The following is a 16,890-nucleotide window of genomic DNA, read 5'->3' on the forward strand; positions in this document are numbered from 1 at the left end:
TTAGACTGTAATTGATTCTGTGTTTGGGTTAGTTGTGAAATTCCGAACGTATAGCTTTTACGGAATCGGAATCGGAGGTCCGGAAGTCCTCCAACGGCGGAAAATGCGGAGAATTCTGCATTCTGCCTTGTGTTAGCGCAGGAACTGCTGTTTTGTCTGCGTTAACCGGTTAACCCAGGGCGTTAACCGGTTAACACTGTTGCAGAGTGGAAAAATTGGCTTTTTAATGTTGTGTACATAATTGAGAGTTGGCCTATGTTGGCGTATGATGTAATAGGGATTATTTCCCGCTGTTTTGAGCAGTATAGGTATTAGTAGAGTGTGCTAATACTGTATTTAATTGATTTACATGATAATGATGTGTTGATACATGTGTTGATGATGTATGATGGTATGCATAATGATGTGAATGTATGTGTGAATGGACTGTTGTATAGCTTAGAGTGTGAGCATATGTCCGTTGTGAATTGTTGTGGATGCTGCATTGCTAGATGATTAGCGTGCATAGCATAGCCTTTGGGGCTGTAGCTAATTCCCATGGTGAGGAATTAGTGAGTGAATCATTGTGGATTTGTTGTTGATGTTTGCATGCTAGATGATTAGTGTGCATAGTCTAGCCTTCGGGGCTGTAGCTAATTCCCATGGTGAGGAATTAGTGAGTGAGTCACTAGGTCTCAAATGAGTGGGACTAGTGAGCTTAGTAGCCGTATCTGGAGGGATCGGTGAGCTTGAACTATATGTTCAAGAATAGTCGGTACCGCATGTGTGGAGTCTCATTGCATAATGTATGTATGGCGTATAATATGAATGGATGTATTCCAATATTATACGTGTGTTTGTGTTGTTGTAGAGTATGATTTGAGATTATACTTGTGTGTTATGGAATGTTGAGTATGATGTGAGCTGATGTGCTGTTACTGATTGTATGTTGTGATTAGGGTGGTTAATGTGTTAAATTACTTAACATTGCATGATATTTTATAATGCTTATTATATCGATTGAGGAACTCACCCTTACAACTATTTTTCAGGTAACGAGAAATGAGTTGAGTAGAAGCGAATGCTTGGAGTCTAGTGTAGTCTCCCTAGTGGGTCATGCTCTGATAGATGTAACATCGGGAGGGAACATTTTAATTGTGTTGTTGATGATTGTTGAACCAATTTACATGTAGTATGTTACATGTTTTGATTAATTTGATTTATATCCGCTGCGATTTATGCAAATGTTTAATTGATTAAATAAAGAGCATGACAGTTATTTTGGAACATGGTGTGAATGATTGTGTGACACCCTTAACTGCATAATTACTCTGATATATGTTTATTATTTTCATTAAATAATTGGGGTATTTTAGAAGGGTGTTACAGGATATATGAGTTTTATATAATCTTGTAACGGTGGATTTGGTTCATTCATAATTTGATTTTTAGTTCTCTTCTAAGGAGAATTTTTATTAATCAACTAATCAAGTATGCTCTTTCCTCTTCGTCACCTTGGTTTCCATTCTCCTCGTTTTCAACTTCAACTTTCTTTCCCTCAATTTTATCCTTTTTAATTTTTTCTACTTCCTCCTTTCTAGTAACCAACCCAAAATCTGTCTCCACAATCTTACATGTTTCATTATAGGGATTATCAACGGTGTTACTGGTGAATCCTCCACTTGAGCTAGGTAAAGCTTCTATTTGTCTAGATAATTGACCAATATGAGTCTCCAAATTCTTAATTGATGCTTCATGGTTTCTAGCAAAAATTTCATGATTCTTATTAGCCTGCTCCAAACCACTTTGAGTTTCCTTGATGAAATTTTGTAAAGTCTCTTCCAACTATGACGGCTTCCTTTGAAATTTAGAAACTTGACAGTTTTGTTGCATAGCTTGGTTACCACTTTGGTTTTGATTGTTGCTCCAACAAAAATTTGGATGATCCTTCTATCCCGGATTGTAGGTATTGGAATATGAGTTATTCTTCAAAAAAATTGCAAATTGGGCCTTTTCACTTACCCCTTCCAAAGAACACCTTTTGTCTTCATGTCCTCCTCCATAAAAGTAACACTTAAGTGATTGTACCCGGCTCACATTAGCTTTATTTAAGCAACCTTTAGCTAGTTGCTTATTTAACAATTCAATTTAAGCTAATAATGCAGTGTGAGTGTTAAGAGGTAACATACCTTTAGGCGTGCCACTAGTTTCAAGCTTAACCGGCCTTTCACTTTTAGAATGGTACTCATTCATACCCATCTTCTCAATGAGGTACTTTACCGGTGGTTCGATCATTTGTCTAATTGTGCCTCCCGCAGAAGCATATAACAACATACATGTCTGACTCTTGATGCCTTTAATGAAATTTTGCATTTGCTCCATGTTGTTCATATTATGATTGGGGCATCTGCATAGTAGTAACTTGAATATCTCCCAAGAATCATACAGTGACTCCATGTCTTGTTGCTCAAAATTGACAATCTCAACTCTCCTCTAAGTAAACTGGTTGGTAGTGAAAAATCTTTCCAAGAACTTATCCTCTAGCTCCTTCTATGTTTGAATGGTTCCATTTTGAATACACGGTAACTAATCTTTTGCCCTTCCAATGAGTGAGAAACCAAATAAGTGTAACTTTGCCTGGTCGTCTGTGACACCATCAGGTTTGCACATCGAAGCAGTTTCATAGAAGCGTGCAAAATGAGCCCATGGATCTCTGATAGTGTTCCTGTCGAGCGGACTGTCTCTTAGACCTGAAAGCACATAATCCTTAATATCAAAGTTAGCAAGGTCTTCCAATACAAACCCTCTAGAAACATGTCCTTCATCAGTTTGTTTACAGTAATCCCTTATAGTGATGGGTGTTGGTGTTGTCATGTTGTCTTCCTCTTCAGAATCCGAAGAGAGTATTGGCGGGTCTACTTCTGGTTGGTCCCTTTCAGCCAGACTCGCTTCTCTAGCTGCTTTTCTTAGAATACATGCAGTTCTTTCAATTTCTAGATCAAATGGTAGTAGTGATGATCCTGAATTATGCATACATAAACAAAAAGTACCTCAGTAACACTATGATTAAAAAAACATAAAGAAATTAAAACTAAGAAAAATAAAATATGTTGCACAAAACATTTCCTTGTTGAATATCAACAGTCCCCGACAACAGTGCCACAAACTTGATGACTTCTCAGCAAATGTACCGATAGTGTCGCAGTAATAAAAGATCGAATCCACAAGGACAATGTTCAAACAAGCCAATAATTATGCAATATAAATGAAAAATGTAAATGGGGGGGGGGGGGGGGAGTTCCAGGTTTTAGAGCGGAAAACAAATTACGATTTTAAAACTGAAATATTAAGGCAGTTAGGTTGTGTATTAGAATCTCCTTATCATCTCTTGTTGATGTATGATGCCTTGTATGAACGGTCTAATCCTTATAATCTCACGACGAATTAACAAAATCTTTATAGTCGATCCTTCATGAAATAACTCACTAACCACTACTCAGAGATTTCTATCCCTAGTCCTCCAGCGTAAACAGGGTTAGTCGATGTACATAACGTTAATTCCCTAGGCCACTACTCGAGGTCTCATATCCCTATTCAAACAGCATAAGTAGAATAGTTGCCCTAGGTCTAACACGTAGGCTAAGGGTCAGTAATCCCTATGTATCCAATATCATATTAAGAGAGTATCTTAAATAAAAAGAATTAAGATTAAGGAACAATTGAATAAGATTATAATTCAAAGTCAAACCAACATATAATGCCAACAAGATTGAATAAGGCTCATCATCACACAACCTAACATAGAGAAGCTTTACTATGCATAGTCAAAATTACAATACCAATTGAATAAGGAAAAATAACATATGAATTCCTTGAAGGATTGGCCTCAAATGCTCTTAAAATCACCATTTGATGCTGTAAAATCATGCTCCCGGTGCCAAATTTTGCAACCCTTGTGAAAGTGCAAAATTTCCCATTTTAAAGGAGTCGGAATGGACCAAAACGCATAAGAAAAAGGCCCAGAAAAGTGATCATCGTGCGAGTGATACATTGCATCACGCGCGATGCAACTTTTAATTCCCTATTGGGCGTGCGATGTTGCGCGATGGTGGATGTGATTATTTCTGAAGCTTCATACTTTTTTGCTCCTTTTTCACTCAAATTTTCACTAAGTCCACAATTTGCACAATTAGCTATTTTCCCCCATTCTTTGGTCATTCCTTCTCATATTTGCTCGACTTTCACTTGTTTTGCTCCGATTCTTTGACTAAATATATTGCAATGACAAACAGTCATCAAGGTTTCTTATATTTGTTGATGGAGCTTGAGTAACACTTCCAAAGTCTGTCATCAGAACATGGTAAAACAAATAGAGTCTTTGGACAACTGGGTTCTGAGACTTTCACAAGCAGATAGTTAGAGCTTTATATCAGAGTCTGTCTGGATGAACTTATGCTCAGAACGTTGATTTGATAGATCAGAGTTGAGTTATATGAACGCTTCTATTCTTTGGTTCAAAGTCTGGACATCTTCAGAGTCAGAATATGTTTCCAATTTTCTACACACTCAGCAAAATGGTTAGAGTAAAAAATTATTCTATACACTTTGTTATCATCAAAACTTAAGGATAACTGTACAACCAAACTTATTTCAACAACCTCTCCATACTCCTTCCTCCATTTTTACACTTTCACAAACCCTTCAACTTCAGAGTTGGGCAGAAAGAATAAAAAATACAATTTTTTAATCTCCAACACTACTTCAAGTACATTACAACCAATCCTAATAAATTCCATTAGCTCCATTCAAGCTTTCGCACAAGAAATCTCCCAATCAGTAAGTTTCTCATTTTCTTTCTATTTTTGAGTTGTTATGCATGTATTAGGTAAAATAGGTTGGGTAAAATGCATTAGTTTGTAGTTACATTCAAAATAAGTATTTTGTTTATACATGCATATGAATTTATTGGTGTCTAGAGCATTGCCTGCAAATTTCTACTACTGCACATTTTTACGAAGATGCATCTCTAAATTTTTCTGAATTTTTTTGTCTTTTCAATTTTACAGAGATGTATCTCCAAAATTTTCTAGATTTTTTTTTCTATTTTATGTATATGCATCTCCGAAATTTACTTTCCTTGATTTTCATATTGTATTCTGCTTTATATTTATAAGAACAATGGTTGATAACCAAGACAGGTCGAGGCACAATCATGTATCCTAACACGAGTCCGTTCGTAGGGAGAGGGTAGTGCGCTCGAGGCCACGAGTTAGTGCTAATTCGTTTGACGCGGAAGCACGAAATAAGACAACCTATGTCCCATTAGTGAAATTCTAATTAAAAATTTAGAAATCTTTATAAAAAAATACATAAAATTTGAAACTTTTAAATAACAAGACTGAATTAATTAAACCATACTACTTCACATATATATGCTTCAAATATATTTTACATAGAGCTTGACACCATTAAGACTAGTGGCCTTGCCACACAGATAAACCTTAAAATAAAAGTACATGAAGAAAACCAAAAGACAACATAACAGAAGGACCTCCTAAGTCCACCGAGACTGACACTTATACTAACCTTACATAATATTACATAGTAGTAGCAATATGATCAGCGTTTGACAAAACGCTAGCAACCTTCAGCCTTGACGTTATCGTAATCAGTCACTCCATAGCCTTTCCTCCTAAATGGTCTAGCTCATCGTCTGATCCTCATAGATCGATCCAAAAATGCAAGACAAAAAGAATATATGGCTAAGATTTTCGTACAAGTTTAAAAGTGGAAAATAAGATGTAAAATAGTAATATATATGACAACCACAATTATTCAAACAAGCGTATCTTTATCTCATATTTACCTCTACTCTATAACTACTTATTCTAATGCATCCCTGAACTATATGCTGACTCAGGCCACTAAACGCTGTCAAGGATATTTATCCCATTTACCAAGATCAGATATCACAAGACCACATGCCACCAACGTACTCCCAATTACCAAGAGCTACGCTACCTAACTTTATGTGGAGTCCAGGTGTTATAAGTCGATCGTCCCGGAGGATTCAGGCCAAGAACCTCGTCTTGCCTAGCACGTATAAAGAATAATCCCCATCGGGATTGTAGGCGACTGATCAACCTTGTACGTCCCATACCGCATGGTAGTGGACTTACACACTCCTTAATGCAAATCTATATGATCACTCAATCCTCTTGTAGCAATTCTCAACCATAAGTATTAATTTAATATTTGGGAAATATCGTATCAACCTTTCAGGTCATACTTATCATCTAGATGCTTTGGTTGAGTGCCAAATCCATTAAATGTCTTGTCTATTTCTTCTTGGCGTGATCCTTATTTCTATATAATTAGTTCAGTTTATACAACGAATAAGTATGGTTGGCTTCCCAGGTAAGAGAGGTGGACCATAAAGGACATAGTCGACCAAGTCTTTTCCTTAGCCAGAACCCAACCGAATACAACTAGTCAATGTATCCAACTTCCCTTCTTTTATTGGTGATCTAACACTTAATATCTAATCAATATTGTTGTTTCTTTCCTTAATAGATAATTTTCTTAGTCTATCAATCACAATCATTCAAGTATAAATAAAATAAACAATTAGATAATTAATCAAACAATGTAAGTACAATACAATCTCAAATTGTCATAGATCATTCTTATGATAAATAATTAAGACCGGCGTAACCTCGCTTAGTGATTTGGGAAAATCATTATTCGAGAATAGGCTCTCCTTACTTATTTATTGCTAGTAGGGCTTGGGTCACCACTACACACATTTATATATTAAGCTATTTTACGCTAACCGTCCCAACGTATACGAGACCTTGCCCCCACCTTTTGTTGTTGAGCGTTGTTGAAAGTCCACGAGCGTTTTCTCCGATGTTTGCCCAGAACCTAATTTACGATAACCATTGAATTGTACGAAATTTATAAAATAATTAAAATATAATTTATGCTTAATTAAACATAATCCTGTTACAAATTAAAATATTTATTTATTTAAAATATTTAATAATAACCGCCACTATATTTAAATAATTATTAAATTCAAGTATAAATTAGACTATACTCCCGTTTGGATTTGTTTGTTTTAGAAAATTACCAAGAGTGTATTCCTAATAACATTTTAATTTTATAATAATACTTGGGCATTATAACAACTTAAAATGGTAAAATTTATCTTGGACTTTATAAGTTCAATATCTCGACGTCTGAACGAAAATTTAAATTGAAATCTTAAAATAACCTTTATATAAATAACATAATTAAAATAATTAAAATAAAATGGACATTATAAAGGCTTACCGATTACTTATGAAAATAATTTGAGAAGAACTTTGACGTATAAAACTCCTTTAAAACTTTAGAAGAACTTTGACCTCAAAATAACTCTAAAAGCTAGAAACTGACACCGTGAAAACTTCGACAACTAAAACAAATATTGTTATATGAAGAAACTAGAGAATGAAAGAAATAAAGAGATAAGAAACATAATTTGTGAATGAATGAATGAAAATGAGTTGAGAAAGATCCCTATTTATACTAGTTGTAAGATATTAAAATAATATAAATTTATCTCCTTTTGCCCATGCTTTCTAACTTTTCAACTCTTGCTAGTAAATATGTCTTTATCAAATACTTACAAGTCTTATATGAATAGTTTCCATAGATATTCTAATATGACTTTATCAAAATAGTTTGTGAGAAATGTATGGAAACTTGATTTCCTACTATTTCATGACATAAGATCATGTAGGATATTAATTGAAAAATAAAATATATATTTCTTTTATAAAATGAAATGATAATAATAATAATAATAATAATAACAACAACAAGGATAATTATTTAATACACTTATTAACTTAAGGTTATTTTATTTACTATTTTTTTTAAAGATTAGTTTGTAGAGTAAAATGGTGATATTCAAATAAAATGACATCAAATTATATAATAACAAAAACAACAAAAGTAATAATATTAAAAATAATATGGATAATTAATTAACTTCAAATTAAGTATTTAAATGACTAATTTCAAAGTTTAGTTTGCAAAATAAGAAGATGATATTCAAATCGAATAATAATATTAATATCAAAATAAAGAGTAATTAGTTGATAAATTAATTATTATATCTGCTAGTTTCAATGTTTAGTTTGTAATAATTAGCGATGTTAAAATCTAAAATATAATCAGATATATCATTTAAGGTATGGAAAATTAGGATGTTACATTACTACCCCCCCTTAAAAGAAATTTCGTCCTCGAAATTTAGCGTACCTAAAACATATGTGGATACTTTTGACACATGTTTCTTCTCTTTCCCAGGTAGAATCACCAGTTACATTATCCCACACAACTCTAACCAATGGTATCTGCTTTCCACGAAGTTCCTTAATTCAATGATCTAAAATTTTGACAGGTAACGCCTCATATTCCAGGTTATCTCTAAGTTCCACACTTTCAGGCTCAATGACATATGAAGGGTCAGGATAATACTTCCTCAGTTGTGATACATGGAATACGTCATGAAGATTAGACAAGTTTGGCGGCAAAGTAATATGGTATGCTACAGGTCCAATCCGTCGTAGAATTTGAAAAGGCCCGATAAACCTTGGTGTTAACTTCCTCATCTTGATTGCTCGTGCAATTCCCGCTTTAGGAGTTACCCTAATGAACACGTGATCTACTGCCTCAAATTCCAAAGGTCTTCTCCTTTTATCATTATAACTCTTTTGACGATCCTGTGCAACTTTCATCTTTTCTCTAATAAGCTTAACCTGGTCTATCGTTTGTTGCACAAATTCTGAACCCAATATTTTATTTTCTCCAACTTCATACTACCATAAAGGTGTGCGACACCTTCGTCCATACAATGCTTCATATGGAGCCATGCCAATACTTGAGGAAAGCTATTGTTATAAGTAAACTCAATCAATGGTAATAACTCATCCCAACTTCCTTTGTACTCAAGAGTACAAGCTCTTAAAAGATCTTCTAATGACTGAATTGTCCTTTTCGAATGGCCATCTGTTTGGGGATGATAAGTTGAACTTAACCTTAGTTTGGTTCCTAGCTCTAAGTGCAACTGACGCCAAAGCTTTGATGTGAATCAAGGATCTCTATCACGGACTATACTTGTAGGTATTCCATGTAATCTAACAATGTCCTTTACATATGCATGAGCTAGTCTCTCTAAGCTAAACGTTTGATTGATGGGAATGAATTGTGCACTCTTTGTCAACCTATCAATGATTACCCAAATTGCATCATGCTTCTTCTAAGTTTTGGGCAAAGCAGTTACAAAATCCATAGTTATTCCATCCCACTTCCACTTCGGAATGTCTAAAGGTTGTAACAATCCAGCTGGCCTTTGATGTTCAATCTTTGCCTTCTGACATATCAAACAACTTTAAACATACGCTTCTATATCCTTCTTCATTCCAAACCACCAAAACATTTTCTTCAAGTCTTGATACATCTTTGTGGCTCATGGATGAAAACTCATCTTACTTTTGTGGCCTTCTTACAAGATCAACTTTCGAATATCCTAGTTTTGAGGTATACACAACCTTTCTCCAAACCTTAGGATTCCATCACTCCTTATGTTAAAATCTCTATTTGACCATCTTTGGTAGTTTCCTTTATGTTCATTAGTTGGTCATAAAGTTGTTGTTCATCTTTGATCCATTTTAGAAATTCATTAGACATGACAACAATGCCTACGAACATACTTCCTTCACTATGATGTACTCCTAAGTTTAAATCCACAGATTGGTTAATCAAATCTTCTTCCTTCAACATCATTGCAGATACATGAAATGTCTTTCGAGTCAAGGCGTCTGCTACAACATTGGCCTTTCCTGGATGATACTGTAACTCAAAATCACAGTCCTTCAAAAATTCCATCCAACGCATTTGTCTCATGTTTAGATCTTTCTGATCAAATAAATACTTCATACATTTGTGATCATTTAACACGGTGAACTTTGATCCATAAAGATAATGCCTCCAAATCTTTAAGGCAAACAAAATCGCTGCCAACTCTAAGTAGGGAGTCGGGTAGTTTCTCTCATGCACCTTCAATTGTCTTGATGCATAAGCTATCACTTTCCTTTCTTGCATCAACATACAACCAAGACCTTGGTATGACACATCATAATACACATCAAATCGTCCTAATGGATTTGGTAAGATGAGTATTAGTGATGAAGTCAATCTTTCCTTCAACTTCTGAAAACTTTCTTCACACTCTTTTGTCCATTCAAAATTCTTACCCTTCCTCGTTAACTGAGTCATAGGCAAAGAGATCTTTGAGAATCCTTCAATGGACCTCCGATAATATCCAGCTAGTCCAAGGAAACTTCGAATCTCGCCAACATTCTTTGGACTTTCCCACTTTATTACTGTTTCGACTTTACTCGGGTCTACTGCAATACCTTCTTTAATGATTACATGACTAAGAAATTGTACCTCCTTCAACCAAAATTCACATTTCGAGAATTTCACGTACAATTGACGGTCCTTTAATATCTGTAGCACAATTCTCAAATGTTCTTCATGCTCTACCTCATTCTTGGAATAAATCAAAATATCATCGATGAAAACTACAACAAATTTATCTAAGTACAACCTAAATATCCTATTCATGTAATCCATGAATACTACTGGAGCATTAGTCAAACCAAATGGCATAACTAAGTACTCATAGTGTCCATAACAGGATCTGAAAGCTATTTTTGGAATATCATCCTCCTTCACCCTGATCTGATGATATCCAGACTTCAAGTCAATCTTCGAGAATACCGATGCTTCCTTTAACTGGTCCGTCAAGTCATCGATTCTAGGCAAAGGATACTTGTTTTTTATAGTAGCTTTATTAAGCTGTCTGTAATCTACACAAAGTCTAGAAGAACCATCATTCTTCTTGACAAAAAAGATTGGAGCTCCCCATGGTGATACACTCGGTCTAATAAATTCCTTCTCTAACATCTTGTCTAACTGTTTCTTTAACTCAGCCAGCTCTAAGGGTGACATTCGATAAGGAAATATAGAAATTGGTCCAGTTCCGGGAACCAAGTCTATAGCAAACTCCACTTCCCTAACCGGTGGTAAACCTGGAACATCTTCTAGAAAAACTTCCGAGAATTCACAGATTACTGGAAAATTTTCAACACTAAGGGTTTCTCCTACTGACATAGAGAATAACATCATAAATTTTTGGGTGAGAGTTTCAACCTTTATGACTTCTCCACTATCTTCTCCAAACGTTAAAATTTTCTTCTTGCACCCCAAGTTTACATCGTTGGCTGATAACCAATCCATTCCTAAGATGGCATCTAGGTCTTGTAGCGGGAGTACCACAAGATCTACTAAGAATCTTCTATTTTCTAAAATTACAGGGCAGTTTGCACATACTGAACAAGTTACTATTTTTTCTCCTGAGGGAGTTGTAATGGTCAATTTATAGTTGAGATCAACAATTTCAAATCCCAAAATTTCCAAACAAGATGTAGATATAAATGAATGTGTATCTCCTGAATCATATAATACTGATACCAACTTATCTCCAATTAAACACATACCTTGGATTAACCCATCTTACTTTGATAGCTCAGCTCCTCTAACTGCAAATACTCTTCCTGTGGTTGGCTTATTCTAATTATAAGGTCTTTGACCAACATTTGGACCTCCGTTCCTTGCTCTCCCTACATTGTTATTGTTTATTAGGACGCTCTTCTAGATTATTGGTTGATTTTGTCCTTAGGGACAATCTTTGAGAAATGGCCCTTCTGACCACAGCGAAAACAAGCTCCAATATTTCTATTTGGACAATCTTTGTTAAGATGTGCCCCTCCACAGATGTAACACTTGAACATTAACCTCCTAGAATTCTGGTTATGATATGGTGTAGGCCTTTGATATGGAATACCCTCTTGTTGGGTCCTTCCTCCATGGCCTCGGTTAAAATGGCCCTTGTGATTGTTGTTTCAGGGTGGTACTCTTGATCCATATTGATTATTCCTATTGTTAAATCCTCCCAACTCTAAAAACCTTTCTATCAGCTCGCCAAAGCGCATAATATGCAGAGGTAGAACCTCCCTCTGGATATCATATTTCAATCCATCTTGATACTTTTCATACATCCATTCTTCCTTTGGATGCAAGCGGTAAAATTCAGAATACTTTAGCAAGGATTCAGACTTCCTAGTATACTCTCCCACTGTCCTCATACCTTGACGCAGGTTCTGGAATTCTCTCTCCTTCTCTTTCCTACATAGCTTTGGAAAATACTTCCCCAAAAATTCTTCTTTGAACAAGATCCAGTTGATATCTCTTCCTTCCTTTTCCAACAATCTATGTTTTCCTCTCCACCAGGCTTTAGCATCGTCTGTCAGCATGAATGTTGCATAACCGACTCTTCTATTCTCTCTACAGTGAGTGAAATAAAATATCTTCTCTATCTCTTGCAACCATTTCTCATCACCCTCCGGATTAAAGTCACCACCAAACTATGGTGGTTTACCTTTCAGAAACGAGTTCAATCCCGTATCTTCATGCACGGTTTCTCTTTGCTGTTGCTGAAAAAGTTGATGATCACGAGTGATTTGCAGGATTTGAGCATTTTGTTGTGTTTGGACTAACACAGCCGCAACAAGTTCACGAACATCTCGAGTGTCAGCTTTAGAGTTCATTCCAGTTTTGGAATGATCTTCTCGTTCCATGGGGATGTTAGCTACCCCTTCGGGAGTAGCTTCACCACTCAGATTCCTACTTACACCTCTACTAGCGCCTCTACCAGCACTCCTACCATGCCTCACATTTCTGGTGTTCTGAACTATAACTTCCTAAAAAGGATAAGTTATTAGGTTCAACCATTCACAAGACATAAAGAACATAACAAATATGTATATTTATATCCCAATGAATGATTCATCGATAAGGATTTTGTCAATTCTCTCACATGCAAGGTTATGTTTAAATATGTTGAATTGATGCTTAACGTTAGTTATGATTATATCTAGAATTCGAGCAAACATAATCAACATTTAATGTATAAACAAAATTATATCAATTTATTCAATAACAACGATTACAAAAACTATGACCATGTTTCATTTAAAAACCTCTATTAATAAACCAAGCTAAGACTAGTAATGGTAAAACTATAATTATCATTATTGCTACGAAATCTTTACCTAATTCTTCATGCTTGATAATACCAATAAGAAACAAGATAATGACACGAAGAGTGATGAATAAAAGAAAACATTTAGCCATTTGTAAGGTATGGATAAATACTTTGAAATTGATATGAAAATAATGAATGGGTGTGAAGTATTTATAGAGTGAATTTTGTGAAGTGTCTGTTACGTTACCGTTGGGGAGAAAAGAAGAATAAGTTAAGTGTGTTAAAGACACTTCCTAGATCAGTATATTAGAAGGCTCTCAAGAGGATGACTCAACACACAAAAGAAAAGTTATCATCCAGTTTGGAATCCAACTTGATATAGTCAGTATAACTCTAGACACTTACGGTCCGAGCTGAATTAACCATCTCTGACACCATTAAATGAGACAGCTTATGTCCCATTAGTGAAATTCTAATTAAAAATTTAGAAATCTTTATAAAAAAATACATAAAATTTGAAACTTTTAAATAAAAAGACTGAATTAATTAAAACATATTACTTCACATATATATGCTTCAAATACATTTTACATAGAGCTTGACACCGTCAAGACTAGTGGCCTTCGCACACAGATAAACCTTAAAATAAAATTACATGAAGAAAACCAAAATACAACATAACAGAAGGATCTCCTAAGTCCAATGGGGCTGACACTTATACTGACCATACATAATATTACGTAGTAGTATCGATGTGATCAGCGTTTAACAAAACGCTAGCAACCTTCAGCCTTGACGTTATCGTAATCCATCACTCCATAGCCTTCCCCTAAATGTTCTAGCTCATCGTCTAATCGTCATAGATCGATCCAAAAATGCAAGACAAAAAGAATACAAGGCTAAGATTTTCGTACAAGTTTTAAAGTGGGAAATAGGATGTAAAATAGTTATATATATGACAACCACAATTATTCAAACAAACATATCTTTATCTCATATTTACCTCTACTCTATAACTGTTTATTCTAATGCATCTCTGAACTATATGCTGACTCAGGCCACTAAACATTGTCAAGGATATCTATCCCATTTACGAAGATCAAATATCACAAGACCACATGCCACCAACGTACTCCCAATTACCAAGAGCTACGCCACCTAACTTCATGTGGAGTCTAGGTATTATAAGTCGATCGTCCCTGAGGGGATCTAACACTTAATATCTAATCAATATTGTTGTTTCTCTCCTTAATAGATCATTTTCTTAGTATATCAATCACAATCATTCAAGTATAAATAAAATAAACAATTAGACAACTATTCAAAAAATGCAAGCATAATACAACCTCAAATTGTCATAGATCATTCTTATGATAAATAATTAAGACCGGCGTAACCTCGCTTAGTGATTTGGGAAAATCATTATCCGAGAATAAGCTCTCCTTACTTATTTATTGCTAGTAGGGTTTGGGTCACCACTACACAAATATATGTATTAAACTATTTTACGCTAACCGTCCCAACGTATACGAGACCATTCCCCCACCTTTTGTTGTTGAGCGTTGTTGAAAGTCCACGAGCATTTACTCCGATGTTTGCCCAAAACCTAGTTTATGATAACTGTTGAATTGTACGAAATTTATAAATAATTAGAATATAATTTATGCTTAATTAAACATAATCCCATTACAAATTAAAATATTTATTTATTTAAAATATTTAATAATAACCTCCACTATATTTAAATAATTATTAAATTCAAGTATAAATTAGACTATACTCCCGTTTGGATTTGTTTGTTTTAGAAAATTATCAAGAGTGTATTCCTAATAACATTTTAATTTTATAATAATACTTGGGCATTATAACAACTTAAAATGGTAAAATTTATCTTGGACTTTATAAGTTCAATATCTCGACGTCTGAACGGAAATTTAAATCGAAATCTTAAAATAACTTTTATATAAATAACATAATTAAAATAATTAAAATAAAATGGACATTATAAAGGCTTACCGATTACTTATGAAAATGATTTGGACATAACTTTGACGTATAAAACTCCTTTAAAACTTTAGAAGAACTTTGGCCCCAAAATAATTCTAAAAGCTACAAACCGACACTGTAAAAACTTCGACAACTAAAACTAATATTGTTATATGAAGAAACTAGAAAAGGAAAGAAATGAAGAGGTAAAAAAGATGATTTGTGAATGAATGAATGAAAATGGGGTGAGAAAGACCCCTACTTATACTAGTTGCAAGATATTAAAATAATATAAATTTATCTCCTTTTGCCCATGCTTTCTAACTTTTCAACTCTTATTAGTAAATATGTCTTTATTAAATACTTAAAAGTCTTATATGAATAGTTTCCATAGATGTTCTAATATGACTTTGTGAAAATAGTTGGTGAAAAATGTATGGAAGCTTGATTTCCTACTATTTCATGACATAAGATCATGTAGGATAGTAATTGAAAAATAAAATATACATTTCTTTTATAAAATAAAATGATAATAATAATAATAATAATAATAATAATAATAATAATAACAAGGATAATTATTTAATACACTTATCAACTTAAGGTTATGTTGTTTACTATTTTTTTAAAGATTAGTTTGTAGAGTAAAATGGTGATATTCAAATAAAATAACATCAAATTATATAATAACAAAAACAACAAAAGTAATAATAATAAAAATAATATGGATAATTAATTAACTTCAAATTAAGTATTTGAATGACTAATTTCAAAATTTAGTTTGTAAAATAAAACGATGATATTCAAATCGAATAATAATATTAATATATCTTTAGTATAATCATCATTGGATACAATATCAATTAAGGGCACTTGTTATATAGGCAAAATTTGTCAAATACTTTAACTTTTAGAACGATACTCATTCATACACATCTTCTCAATAAGGTCCTTTACCTGTGGTTCGGTCATTTGTTTAATTGTGCCTCCCGCGGAAGCATATAACAACATAAGTGTCTGACTCTTGAGGCCTTTAATAAAATTTTGCATTTGCTCCATGTTGTTCATATTATGATTGGGGTGTCTGCATAATGCTACCTCCATTTTTTATTATAAGTTGTTTTGGAAAAATATTTTGTACCACAATATAAGTCGTTATATAATACCATTGCATCATTAACGTTATTTTTCCTATTATACCTTTAAATATTTATTATTCCCTCTCCTTTCAATTATGTCAATTTGTCTTTCCAATACCATTAATGAAGGATAATTTTATAAAATCATTCCTAATTTCTCTTTTTCATACCATAATTATTACATTTCTTAATACGTGTGAAAAGTAAAAAATGACTTATAATAAAAAAAACAAAGGGAGCAGTAACTTGAATCTCTTCCAAAAATCATACAGTGACTCCGTGTCTTGTTGCTCGAAATTGACAATCTCAACTCTCTTTTCAGTAAACTAGTTGGCGGTGAAAAATCTTTCTAAGAACTTATCCTCTAGCTCCTTCCATGTTTGAATGGTTCCATTTTGAAGACATAGTAACTAATCTTTTGCCATTCCAATGACTGAGAAACCAAACAAGCGTAACTTTAACTAGTCGTCCGTGACAGTATCAGGTTTTCACATCGAAGTAGTTTTGTAGAAGCGTGCAAGATGAGCCCATGGATCTCTGATAGCATTTCCTTCGAGCGGATTGTCTCTTAGACCTGAAAGCACAAAATTCTTAATATCAAAGTTAACAGGGTCTTCCGGTACA

Source organism: Lathyrus oleraceus, chromosome 3, assembly GCF_024323335.1.
Source record: "Lathyrus oleraceus cultivar Zhongwan6 chromosome 3, CAAS_Psat_ZW6_1.0, whole genome shotgun sequence".
Classification (NCBI taxonomy): Eukaryota; Viridiplantae; Streptophyta; class Magnoliopsida; order Fabales; family Fabaceae; genus Lathyrus; species Lathyrus oleraceus.